This window comes from Carassius carassius, chromosome 5 (assembly GCF_963082965.1).
Source record: "Carassius carassius chromosome 5, fCarCar2.1, whole genome shotgun sequence".
NCBI classification, from domain to species: domain Eukaryota; kingdom Metazoa; phylum Chordata; class Actinopteri; order Cypriniformes; family Cyprinidae; genus Carassius; species Carassius carassius.
Window position 1 is genome coordinate 12,154,608 of NC_081759.1, and position 13,888 is coordinate 12,168,495.

The window sequence follows — 13,888 nt, forward strand, 5'->3', positions numbered from 1 at the left end:
TTGTGGATCCACTTTGTAACAGACAGTAAAGACACAAACCTGCAGTGTTTATTGTGATCGGTGAAGTGATATGAGTCAACATTTTGAGTAGTTTTCTTCTCCAAGAAATTGTATTAATAGAAAAATCTAGATCAAGTTAACATAGAAGTGGCTTGATTTCTAGATCTGTTGTATCTACTAGCGATTTGTGGGTTGTTTTTAGGCGGAAATATTATGGATGTGGATCCACTTTGTAATTGAGTGCAAAGACGCAAACATGCTTAAATGGACAGTCCATCAAAGGCATTTAAAGTTCTACCTTGGCATCATAGTGTTTCTTTGAGTTCCCTCTAAGAACTTCAGATTTTTTAAAAATGTTTTTAGGGGGAAATATTACATTTGTGGATCCACTTTGTAACAGACAGTAAAGACACAAACCTGCAGTGTTTATTGTGATCCGTGAAGTGATATGAGTCAAAATTTTGAGTAGTTTTCTTCTCCAAGAAATTGTATTAATAGAAAAATCTAGATCAAGTTAACATAGAAGTGGCTTGATTTCTAGATCTGTTGTATCTACTAGCGATTTGTGGGTTGTTTTTAGGCGGAAATATTACGGATGTGGATCCACTTTGTAATTGTGTATAAAGACGCAAACGTGCTTAAATGGACAGGCCATCAAAGGCATTTAAAGTTCTACCTTGGCATCATAGTGTTTCTTTGAGTTCCCTCTAAGAACTTCTGATTTATTTAAAATGTTTTTAGGGGGAAATATTACATTTGTGGATCCACTTTATAACAGACAGTAAAGACACAAACCTGCAGTGTTAATTGTGATCCGTGAAGTGATATGAGTCAAAATTTTGAGTAGTTTTCTTCTCCAAAAAATTGTATTAATAGAAAAATCTAGATCAAGTTAACATAGAAGTGGCTTGATTTCTAGATCTGTTGTATCTACTAGCGATTTGTGGGTTGTTTTTAGGCGGAAATATTATGGATGTGGATCCACTTTGTAATTGTGTATAAAGACGCAAACATACTTAAATGGACAGTCCATCAAAGGCATTTAAAGTTCTACCTTGGCATCATAGTGTTTCTTTGAGTTCCCTCTAAGAACTTCAGATTTTTTTTTAATGTTTTTAGGGGGAAATATTACATTTGTGGATCCACTTTGTAACAGACTGTCACGATTATTAGATGGAGTGCCCATGAACTTCATTAGAGGGCACTCCACTCAGGACCATTCCACCCATCAACCACCAGATGTCACTTGGACACTAGCACCTCTTATACTGTTGCACCACACCCGAACTACATTACCCATGAGTCACTGCATCACAATCACCCTGCCACACCTGCACCTCATTCATCAGCCAATTTCCTTGCCACACCTGCACCTCATTTACACACACACATAAAAGCAGCACACTCACTCTCACTCAATGCGAAGTCTTGTTTAGCCAGTCTGACATTTTCGAGCGTTTTTCCCTGTGTTTGTTATTCCTGTGTTTTGACCTTTGGACTGTGTATTCCGACTCTGATTCTCTGCTGCCGGTCCCGATCTCTGCTTGTTTTTCGTTACGATTCTGGTTATCCCTGACACACCTGACGCCATTCCTGATCTCTGCCTGTATTACCATTCTGTGGAATAAATGCTGCATATGGATCCGAACGCCTCCGACTCCTTGTTACAGAAGACTTCGCCATACCAGGATCCAGCAGCCCGGTATCCCCTTGTCACTGAGGTATCGGTTCCTGTTTCAATGTCAGCATATCACCAATCCAGCCTAACCACAGATCCAGTTGACCTGCTGTTAGATCTTAAGCAAGGAGATCGATCTATTGAGGACTATGTTCAACAGTTCTGTGAATTGGTTTATCGAGTTCCTCTAGACGATGAAGTCTGGTTTAAGGATTTATTCCGTTTTGGACTCAATGAACCAGTAAAATCATGGTTGCCTAGAGGGGAGTTTAATTGCAGCTTAAGGGACACAATGGACTATGCACTCTTGTTATGTGGTTCTCCTTTCACGGTGGGAGAGGCAGAGGACTTTAAAGCCCCAAAACCGCTGCACAAGATGGCCGCCAGCCCAGCGCCGCTGCACAAGATGGCCGCCAGCCCACCGCCGCTGCACAAGATGGCCGCCAGCCCAGCGCCGCTGCACAAGATGGCCGCCAGCCCAACGCCGCTGCACAAGATGGCCGCCTCAGTTGAATTTCCAGAGTCAAGTCAGGTCCCCGTCGACTTTCCAGAGTCAGGTCAAGTCTCCACTGACCGTCCAGAACAAGGTCAGGTCACCATTAACACCCAAGAGTCAAGTGAAACAAAAGTTAAACCTTATGAGTCAAGTCCGGTCTCTGTTGATTTCCCAGAGTCTAATCAGGTCACTGTTGACCATCCAGAGTCAGGTCAAGTCTTCACTGACCTTCCAGAGTCAGGGTTAGTTCCTGTTGGCCTTCCAGAGTCGAGTCAGTTGACCGTTGAATTTTCAGAGTCGAGTCAGGTTCCAGTGAACTCTCCAGTGTCGAATGAACTCTCCAGAGTCGAGTCAGGTTCCAGTGAACTCTCCAGAGTCGGGTCAGGTTCCAGTGAACTCTCCAGAGTCGGGTCAGGTTCCAGTGAACTCTCCAGAGTCGGGTCAGGTTCCAGTGAACTCTCCAGAGTCGAGTCAGGTTCCAGTGAACTCTCCGGAGTCGGGTCAGGTTCCAGTGAACTCTCCGGAGTCGGGTCAGGTTCCAGTGAACTCTCCGGAGTCGGGTCAGGTTCCAGTGAACTCTCCGGAGTCGGGTCAGGTTCCAGTGAACTCTCCGGAGTCGGGTCAGGTTCCAGTGAACTCTCCGGAGTCGGGTCAGGTTCCAGTGAACTCTCCGGAGTCGGGTCAGGTTCCAGTGAACTCTCCGGAGTCGGGTCAGGTTCCAGTGAACTCTCCGGAGTCGGGTCAGGTTCCAGTGAACTCTCCGGAGTCGGGTCAGGTTCCAGTGAACTCTCCGGAGTCGGGTCAGGTTCCAGTGAACTCTCCGGAGTCGGGTCAGGTTCCAGTGAACTCTCCGGAGTCGGGTCAGGTTCCAGTGAACTCTCCGGAGTCGGGTCAGGTTCCAGTGAACTCTCCGGAGTCGGGTCAGGTTCCAGTGAACTCTCCGGAGTCGGGTCAGGTTCCAGTGAACTCTCCGGAGTCGGGTCAGGTTCCAGTGAACTCTCCGGAGTCGGGTCAGGTTCCAGTGAACTCTCCGGAGTCGGGTCAGGTTCCAGTGAACTCTCCGGAGTCGGGTCAGGTTCCAGTGAACTCTCCGGAGTCGGGTCAGGTTCCAGTGAACTCTCCGGAATCAGGGCTAGTCACCGTTGACCTTCCGGAATCAGGGCTAGTCACCGTTGACCTTCCGGAATCAGGGCTAGTCACCGTTGACCTTCCGGAATCAGGGCTAGTCACCGTGGACTTTCCAGAGCCAAGTCAAGTCACTGGTGATCTTCAAGGACCGAGTCAAGTCACCAACGATCTTCATGAGCAAAGTCAAGTCACCAACGATCTTCATGAGCAAAGTCAAGTCACCAACGATCTTCATGAGCAAAGTCAAGTCACCAACGATCTTCATGAGCAAAGTCAAGTCACCAACGATCTTCATGAGCAAAGTCAAGTCACCGTTGATCTTCATGAGCAAAGTCAAGTCACCATTAACCTCCATGAACTAACTCAAATCACAGTTGATCCTCAGGAACCAAGTCAAGTCACCAACGATCTTCATGAGCAAAGTCTAGTCATCAATGATCTTCATGAGCAAAGTCAAGTCACCATTAACCTCCATGAACTAAGTCAAGTCACAGTTGATCCTCAGGAACCAAGTCAAGTCACCAACGATCTTCATGAGCTAAGTCAAGTCACAGTTGATCCTCAGGAACCAAGTCAAGTCACCAACGATCTTCATGAGCAAAGTCTAGTCATCAATGATCTTCATGAGCAAAGTCAAGTCACCAACGATCTTCATGAGCAAAGTCAAGTCACCAACGATCTTCATGAGCAAAGTCAAGTCACCAACGATCTTCATGAGCAAAGTCAAGTCACCAACGATCTTCATGAGCAAAGTCAAGTCACCAACGATCTTCATGAGCAAAGTCAAGTCACCGTTGATCTTCATGAACTAACTCAAATCACCATTAACCTCCATGAACTAACTCAAATCACAGTTGATCCTCAGGAACCAAGTCAAGTCACCAACGATCTTCATGAGCAAAGTCTAGTCATCAATGATCTTCATGAGCAAAGTCAAGTCACCATTAACCTCCATGAACTAAGTCAAGTCACAGTTGATCCTCAGGAACCAAGTCAAGTCACCAACGATCTTCATGAGCTAAGTCAAGTCACAGTTGATCCTCAGGAACCAAGTCAAGTCACCAACGATCTTCATGAGCAAAGTCTAGTCATCAATGATCTTCATGAGCAAAGTCAAGTCACCAACGATCTTCATGAGCAAAGTCAAGTCACCAACGATCTTCATGAGCAAAGTCAAGTCACCAACGATCTTCATGAGCAAAGTCAAGTCACCAACGATCTTCATGAGCAAAGTCAAGTCACCGTTGATCTTCATGAACTAACTCAAATCACCATTAACCTCCATGAACTAACTCAAATCACAGTTGATCCTCAGGAACCAAGTCAAGTCACCAACGATCTTCATGAGCAAAGTCTAGTCATCAATGATCTTCATGAGCAAAGTCAAGTCACCATTAACCTCCATGAACTAAGTCAAGTCACAGTTGATCCTCAGGAACCAAGTCAAGTCACCAACGATCTTCATGAGCAAAGTCAAGTCACCAACGATCTTCATGAGCAAAGTCAAGTCACCAACGATCTTCATGAGCAAAGTCAAGTCACCGTTGATCTTCATGAGCAAAGTCAAGTCACCATTAACCTCCATGAACTAACTCAAATCACAGTTGATCCTCAGGAACCAAGTCAAGTCACCAACGATCTTCATGAGCAAAGTCTAGTCATCAATGATCTTCATGAGCAAAGTCAAGTCACCATTAACCTCCATGAACTAAGTCAAGTCACAGTTGATCCTCAGGAACCAAGTCAAGTCACCAACGATCTTCATGAGCTAAGTCAAGTCACAGTTGATCCTCAGGAACCAAGTCAAGTCACCAACGATCTTCATGAGCAAAGTCTAGTCATCAATGATCTTCATGAGCAAAGTCAAGTCACCAACGATCTTCATGAGCAAAGTCAAGTCACCAACGATCTTCATGAGCAAAGTCAAGTCACCAACGATCTTCATGAGCAAAGTCAAGTCACCAACGATCTTCATGAGCAAAGTCAAGTCACCGTTGATCTTCATGAACTAACTCAAATCACCATTAACCTCCATGAACTAACTCAAATCACAGTTGATCCTCAGGAACCAAGTCAAGTCACCAACGATCTTCATGAGCAAAGTCTAGTCATCAATGATCTTCATGAGCAAAGTCAAGTCACCATTAACCTCCATGAACTAAGTCAAGTCACAGTTGATCCTCAGGAACCAAGTCAAGTCACCAACGATCTTCATGAGCTAAGTCAAGTCACAGTTGATCCTCAGGAACCAAGTCAAGTCACCAACGATCTTCATGAGCAAAGTCTAGTCATCAATGATCTTCATGAGCAAAGTCAAGTCACCAACGATCTTCATGAGCAAAGTCAAGTCACCAACGATCTTCATGAGCAAAGTCAAGTCACCAACGATCTTCATGAGCAAAGTCAAGTCACCAACGATCTTCATGAGCAAAGTCAAGTCACCGTTGATCTTCATGAACTAACTCAAATCACCATTAACCTCCATGAACTAACTCAAATCACAGTTGATCCTCAGGAACCAAGTCAAGTCACCAACGATCTTCATGAGCAAAGTCTAGTCATCAATGATCTTCATGAGCAAAGTCAAGTCACCATTAACCTCCATGAACTAAGTCAAGTCACAGTTGATCCTCAGGAACCAAGTCAAGTCACCAACGATCTTCATGAGCTAAGTCAAGTCACAGTTGATCCTCAGGAACCAAGTCAAGTCACCAACGATCTTCATGAGCAAAGTCTAGTCATCAATGATCTTCATGAGCAAAGTCAAGTCACCAATGATCTTCATGAGCAAAGTCAAGTCACCATTAACCTCCATGAACTAAGTCAAGTCACAGTTGATCCTCAGGAACCAAGTCAAGTCACCAACGATCTTCATGAGCTAAGTCAAGTCACAGTTGATCCTCAGGAACCAAGTCAAGTCACCAACGATCTTCATGAGCAAAGTCAAGTCATCAATGATCTTCATGAGCAAAGTCAAGTCATCAATGATCTTCATGAGCAAAGTCAAGTCACCGTTGATCCTCAGGAACCAAGTTAAGTCACCGTTGATCTTCATGAGCAAAGTCAAGTCACCGTTGATCTTCATGAGCAAAGTCAAGTCACCATTGATCTTCATGAGCAAAGTCAAGTCACAGTTGATCCTCAGGAACCAAGTCAAGTCACCAACGATCTTCATGAGCAAAGTCAAGTCATCAATGATCTTCATGAGCAAAGTCAAGTCATCAATGATCTTCATGAGCAAAGTCAAGTCACCGTTGATCCTCAGGAACCAAGTTAAGTCACCGTTGATCTTCATGAGCAAAGTCAAGTCACCGTTGATCTTCATGAGCAAAGTCAAGTCACCATTGATCTTCATGAGCAAAGTCAAGTCACCATTGATCTTCATGAGCAAAGTCAAGTCACCATTAACCTCCATGAACTAACTCAAATCACAGTTGATCCTCAGGAACTAAGTCAAGTCACCAACGATCTTCATGAGCAAAGTCTAGTCATCAATGATCTTCATGAGCAAAGTCAAGTCATCAATGATCTTCATGAGCAAAGTCAAGTCACCGTTGATCCTCAGGAACCAAGTTAAGTCACCGTTGATCTTCATGAGCAAAGTCAAGTCACCGTTGATCCTCAGGAACCAAGTCAAGTCATCAACGATCTTCATGAGCAAAGTCAAGTCACCATTAACCTCCGTGAACTAAGTCAAGTCACAGTTGATCCTCAGGAACCAAGTCAAGTCACCAACGATCTTCATGGGCACAGTCAAGTCACAGCTGATCTTCATGAACCCAATCAAATCACCACAGATCTACCAGAGCCTCGTCACATCTCAGCCGAACTCCCAGAGCCTCGTCACATCTCAGAGCTCTCGTCCTATCCTGTCACGGCCAGGGAGGCCGTCAATGAGCTCTCATTCATTCCGGTCTGGGCTACGGAGACCATCCACCAACTCTCTGTCTGTCCTGTCATGGCCACGGAGGTCCTCCATGAACTAACCACCTGCCCAGTAATGGCCAAGGAGGCCAGCTACCATCTCATCACGGCCACGGAGGCCGCTATTAACCTGTCAATGTTCTCTGTTTCAGTCCCACCTGAGCAGACTTGCGGTCCGGTGCCATCGACTCCACTGTGGTGGTCCTCTGCTTCGCCCTGGTGGGCTTCTGTCCCGTCTGCTCGGCTGTGGTGGTCCTCTGCTCCGCCCTGGTGGGCTTCTGTCCCGTCTGCTCGGCTGTGGTGGTCCTCTGCTCCGCCCTGGTGGGCTTCTGTCCTGTCTGCTCGGCTGTGGTGGTCCTCTGCTCCACCCTGGTGGGCTTTTTTTCCCGTCTGCTCGGCTGTGGTGGTCCTCTGCACCGCCCTGGCGGGCTTCTGTCCCGTCTGCTCGGCTGTGGTGGTCCTCTGCACCGCCCTGGTGGGCTTCTGTCCCGTCTTCTCAGCTGTGGTGGTCCTCTGCTCCGCCCTGGTGGGCTTCTGTCCCATCTTCTCAGCTCTGGTGGTCCTCTACTCCTCCCTGGTGGGCTCCAGCTCCACCTGCTCCACTCTGGTGGGCTGCCACGCCACCCGCTCTGCCCCAGTCCACTGCACTTCCTCATGGACCTGGCCCTCCATCCCTCCCCCTGTTCCGCCTCCGCTCCACCGCCCTCCTAAATTGTTTTGAGCGTCTGGAAGCCGCTCCTTTGGGGGTGGGCTATGTCACGATTATTAGATGGAGTGCCCATGAACTTCATTAGAGGGCACTCCACTCAGGACCATTCCACCCATCAACCACCAGATGTCACTTGGACACTAGCACCTCTCATACTGTTGCACCACACCCGAACTACATTACCCATGAGTCACTGCATCACAATCACCCTGCCACACCTGCACCTCATTCATCAGCCAATTTCCTTGCCACACCTGCACCTCATTTACACACACACATAAAAGCAGCACACTCACTCTCACTCAATGCGAAGTCTTGTTTAGCCAGTCTGACATTTCCGAGCGTTTTTCCCTGTGTTTGTTATTCCTGTGTTTTGACCTTTGGACTGTGTATTCCGACTCTGATTCTCTGCTGCCGGTCCCGATCTCTGCTTGTTTTTGGTTACGATTCTGGTTATCCCTGACACACCTGACGCCATTCCTGATCTCTGCCTGTATTACCATTCTGTGGAATAAATGCTGCATATGGATCCGAACGCCTCCGACTGCTTATTACACAGACAGTAAAGACACAAACCTGCAGTGTTTATTGTGGTCCGTGAAGTGATATGAGTCAAAATTTTGAGTAGTTTTCTTCTCCAAGAAATTGTATTAATAGAAAAATCTAGATCAAGTTAACATAGAAGTGGCTTGATTTCTAGATCTGTTGTATTTACTAGCGATTTGTGGGTTGTTTTAGGCGGAAATATTACGGATGTGGATCCACTTTGTAATTGTGTATAAAGACGCAAACGTGCTTAAATGAACAGGCCATCAAAGGCATTTAAAGTTCTACCTTGGCATCATAGTCAATGTCAATGTCAATGTCACCTTTATTTATATAGCGCTTTAAACAAAATACATTGCGTCAAAGCAACTGAACAACATTCATTAGGAAAACAGTGTCAATAATGCAAAAATGATAGTTAAAGGCAGTTCATCATTGGATTCAGTTATGTCATCTCTGTTCAGTTAAATAGTGTCTGTGCATTTATTTGCAATCAAGTCAACGATATCGCTGTAGATGAAGTGTCCCCAACTAAGCAAGCCAGAGGCGACAGCGGCAAGGAACCGAAACTCCATCGGTGACAGAATGGAGAAAAAAACCTTGGGAGAAACCAGGCTCAGTTGGGGGGCCAGTTCTCCTCTGACCAGACGAAACCAGTAGTTCAATTCCAGGCTGCAGCAAAGTCAGATTGTGCAGAAGAATCATCTGTTTCCTGTGGTCTTGTCCTGGTGCTCCTCTGAGACAAGGTCTTTACAGGGGATCTGTATCTGGGGCTCTAGTTGTCCTGGTCTCCGCTGTCTTTCAGGGATGTAGAGGTCCTTTCTAGGTGCTGATCCAGCATCTGGTCTGGATACGTACTGGATCCGGGTGACTGCAGTGACCCTCTGATCTGGACACAGACTGGATCTGGTGGCCACGGTGACCTCGGAACAAGAGAGAAACAGACAAATATTAGCGTAGATGCCATTCTTCTAATGATGTAGCAAGTACATAGGTTGTTATGGGAAGTGTTTCCGGTTCCGGTTTACCTAATTAATGCAGCCTAAAAATCCTTTAACGGATTTGGATAATAAAAGCATATTAGTATGTTATGAGTATGCCAGGTTAAAGAGATGGGTCTTTAATCTAGATTTAAACTGCAAGAGTGTGTCTGCCTCGCGAACAATGTTAGGTAGGTTATTCCAGAGTTTGGGCGCCAAATAGGAAAAGGATCTGCCGCCTGCAGTTGATTTTGATATTCTAGGTATTATCAAATTGCCTGAGTTTTGAGAACGTAGCGGACGTAGAGGATTATAATGTAAAAGGAGCTCATTCAAATACTGAGGTGCTAAACCATTCAGGGCTTTATAAGTAATAAGCAATATTTTAAAATCTATGCGATGCTTGATAGGGAGCCAGTGCAGTATTGACAGGACCGGGCTAATATGGTCATACTTCCTGGTTCTAGTAAGAACTCTTGCTGCTGCATTTTGGACTAGCTGTAGTTTGTTTACTAAGCGTGCAGAACAACCACCCAATAAAGCATTACAATAATCTAACCTTGAGGTCATAAATGCATGGATTAACATTTCTGCATTTGACATTGAGAGCATAGGCCGTAATTTAGATATATTTTTGAGATGGAAAAATGCAGTTTTACAAATGCTAGAGACGTGGCTTTCTAAGGAAAGATTGCGATCAAGTAGCACACCTAGGTTCCTAACTGATGACGAAGAATTGACAGAGCAACCATCAAGTCTTAGACAGTGTTCTAGGTTATTACAAGCAGAGTTTTTAGGTCCTATAATTAACACCTCTGTTTTTTCAGAATTTAGCAGTAAGAAATTACTCGTCATCCAGTTTTTTATATCGACTATGCAATCCATTAGTTTTTCAAATTGGTGTGTTTCACCGGGCTGCGAAGAAATATAGAGCTGAGTATCATCAGCATAACAGTGAAAGCTAACACCATGTTTCCTGATGATATCTCCCAAGGGTAACATATAAAGCGTGAAGAGTAGCGGCCCTAGTACTGAGCCTTGAGGTACTCCATACTGCACTTGTGATCGATAGGATACATCTTCATTCACTGCTACGAACTGATGGCGGTCATATAAGTACGATTTAAACCATGCTAATGCACTTCCACTGATGCCAACAAAGTATTCAAGTCTATGCAAAAGAATGTTGTGGTCAATTGTGTCAAACGCAGCACTAAGATCCAATAAAACTAATAGAGAGATACACCCACGATCAGATGATAAGAGCAGATCATTTGTAACTCTAAGAAGAGCAGTCTCAGTACTATGATACGGTCTAAATCCTGACTGGAAATCCTCACATATACCATTTTTCTCTAAGAAGGAATATAATTGTGTGGATACCACCTTTTCTAGTATCTTGGACAGAAAAGGGAGATTCGAGATTGGTCTATAATTAACTAGTTATTTGGGGTCAAGTTGTGGTTTTTTGATGAGAGGCTTAATAACAGCCAGTTTGAAGGTTTTGGGGACATGTCCTAATGACAATGAGGAATTAATAATAGTCAGAAGAGGATCTATGACTTCTGGAAGCACCTCTTTCAGGAGCTTAGATGGTATAGGGTCTAACATACATGTTGTTGGTTTAGATGATTTAACAAGTTTATACAATTCTTCCTCTCCTATGGTAGAGAATGAGTGGAACTGTTCCTCAGGGGTTCTATAGTGCACTGTCTGATGTGATACTGTAGCTGACGGCTGAATGGTTGCAATTTTATCTCTAATAGTATCGATTTTAGAAGTAAAGTAGTTCATAAACTCATTACTGCTGTGGTGTTGGGAAATGTCAACACTTGTTGAGGCTTTATTTTTCGTTAATTTAGCCACTGTATTGAATAAATACCTGGGGTTATGTTTGTTTTCTTCTAAAAGAGAAGAAAAGTAATCGGATCTAGCAGTTTTTAATGCTTTTCTGTAGGATATGTTACTTTCCCGCCAAGCAATACGAAATACCTCTAGTTTTGTTTTCCTCCAGCTGCGCTCCATTTTTCGGGCTGCTCTCTTTAGGGTGCGAGTACGCTCATTATACCATGGTGTCAAACTGTTTTCCTTAACCTTCCTTAAGCGTAAAGGAGCAACTTTATTTAAAGTGCTAGAAAAGAGAGAGTCCATAGTTTCTGTTACATCATCAATAGTGTTTCTTTGAGTTCCCTCTAAGAATTTCTGATTTTTTAAAAATGTTTTTAGGGGGAAATATTACATTTGTGGATCCACTTTGTAACAGACAGTAAAGACACAAACCTGCAGTGTTTATTGTGATCCGTGAAGTGATATGAGTCAACATTTTGAGTAGTTTTCTTCTCCAAGAAATTGTATTAATAGAAATATCTAGATCAAGTTAACATGGAAGTGGCTTGATTTCTAGATCTGTTGTATCTACTAGCGATTTGTGGGTTGTTTTTAGGCGGAAATATTATGGATGTGGATCCACTTTGTAATTGAGTGCAAAGACGCAAACATGCTTAAATGGACAGTCCATCAAAGGCATTTAAAGTTCTACCTTGGCATCATAGTGTTTCTTTGAGTTCCTGTAGCAGATTGGAAGTCTGTTAATTTTAAATTAATCTAAATTCCCAGCCACACCAACACAGAGAGAAAGACACAAGAAATACCAAAACAGTATTTTATTAATTCTTTAAAAGTTAGATTTAAAAGGGCAGCATAATCACAATTTCATCCTCAATAACCAGGGGAGACAAATAAAAACATGAATTGTCCAATATTCTGTCCCAGGGTGAAACAATACCCAAATCCAGTCAAATCCGGATTTAGCTCCGCGTTTCCCCTGCCACCGGCAAAGAATGTCTGTTTCAGCGAGACCTCAAATAGCTGATTCCAAATCCCGAAAAATCCCGGACCAGGATTTCCGCGGCGCCGATCTGCGTCTGTCAGTGGAGAGATCGTGAAATCAATGGGCAGCCTGCTCAAAGCCCGGCAACTTAAACTTAGATGACTAGAATGACAACTTTCCTTTCCTACTTCAAGTGAGCTCATCAAGAATGCTATAGTGTCTGCTGCTCCGCCGTCAGCTCCCGGATCTATCACTTAGAAGAAATGGACATCTAAGAACGCCTCCCTTAACTCAGATGTTAAAAACACACACGCGCATCAGCGTGGGAAAAAAAATAACCACTTCCCTTTAGTCGGAGTTTGTGAGCGTTGACACTGCAGAGTCTGGGATTCGGCTCCACCAGGCACAGGAAATCCAGCCAGCAACAACACCGAGGGAAAAGAAGATCAGCAAAAGTCCGCTTCAGCACACGGCTCGTTCATCTGTCCAGAGCGTTTTTCTTCCCGGTAAGAGATCTAGCGTCCTTTTTATTGGGAGTAATCTGATCAGCTGGCAAATTAGATCGCAGATGTGATTTGGGGTTCTACAGGTGTGTCAATTAGTTTTGGTTGTTGTTGCAGTTTGTGAAGAAGGGAAAACAATACCATCAATGGTCCAGCAAAATCACAGCAAACAAGGAAACCCACAGCAAACAATAAAAATGAATCCACCACAACAATATAATAAATTAATCCACAGCAAACAAATATGAAAATTAAGGCAGAAATTGCTATATCAATCAATAACAATTTCCAAAATAAAATAAGGTTAACCAATCAATCACACTGCTCTACTTATTTTGTATTATATGACACTCCTCCCCCCCTTAACAGTTGTCGTCCCGACAAAGTCTTAGTGTCCATACCTGTCTGGAGGCCTTCCCTTATTTTGTCTCTGGGACCTACGCAGGGGTGATCTGTCTCCTGGCTCAGGTCTCACAATAGGGGCTACTGGGTCATCATCCATTGAAACTGCAGGAGGGGCACAGGCTATGGGCACAAAGGTCAGAGGTAACGTCAAAGGCCCAGGATACAAGGCATTCGAAAGATTGGGGTTCACCATTTCAGTCTCTGGGGCTTGTTGAGGCTCTTCACGGGGGTTGAAAAGACAAGGCCTTAAGTGATTCCGATGAATTGTCCTGATGGGGCCTTCGTTTCCTTCAGGCTTTATCTGGAAAACTGGCAGGCCTGGGCGTAGTTGGTCAATAACCACATAGAGTTGGGGCTGCTAGTGCGGTGCCAACTTCCCTTGTTCTCTACGGCGGAAGTTGCGCAGGAGCACCCGTTCTCCGGGCAACAAGGGGAGTTTCTTTGTTTTCTGATCATACCTGGCCTTGTCCCGCATTCTGCTTTCTCTGGTTTTTGCTGCCACCTGTCTGTAGACTCTCTGTAGGGTCTGGTTGTGTTGGTGAACCCAACCCTCCAATTCTTGTCTTTGGGTCAATGGTGGCGCCCCAACAGCCGTTTCTACTGGCAGGCGAGCGTGTCGGCCAAACATGACAAAGTGTGGGGTCAGTCCAGTGGTCTCATGAGGGGTGTTGTTATACATCTGCAGGAGA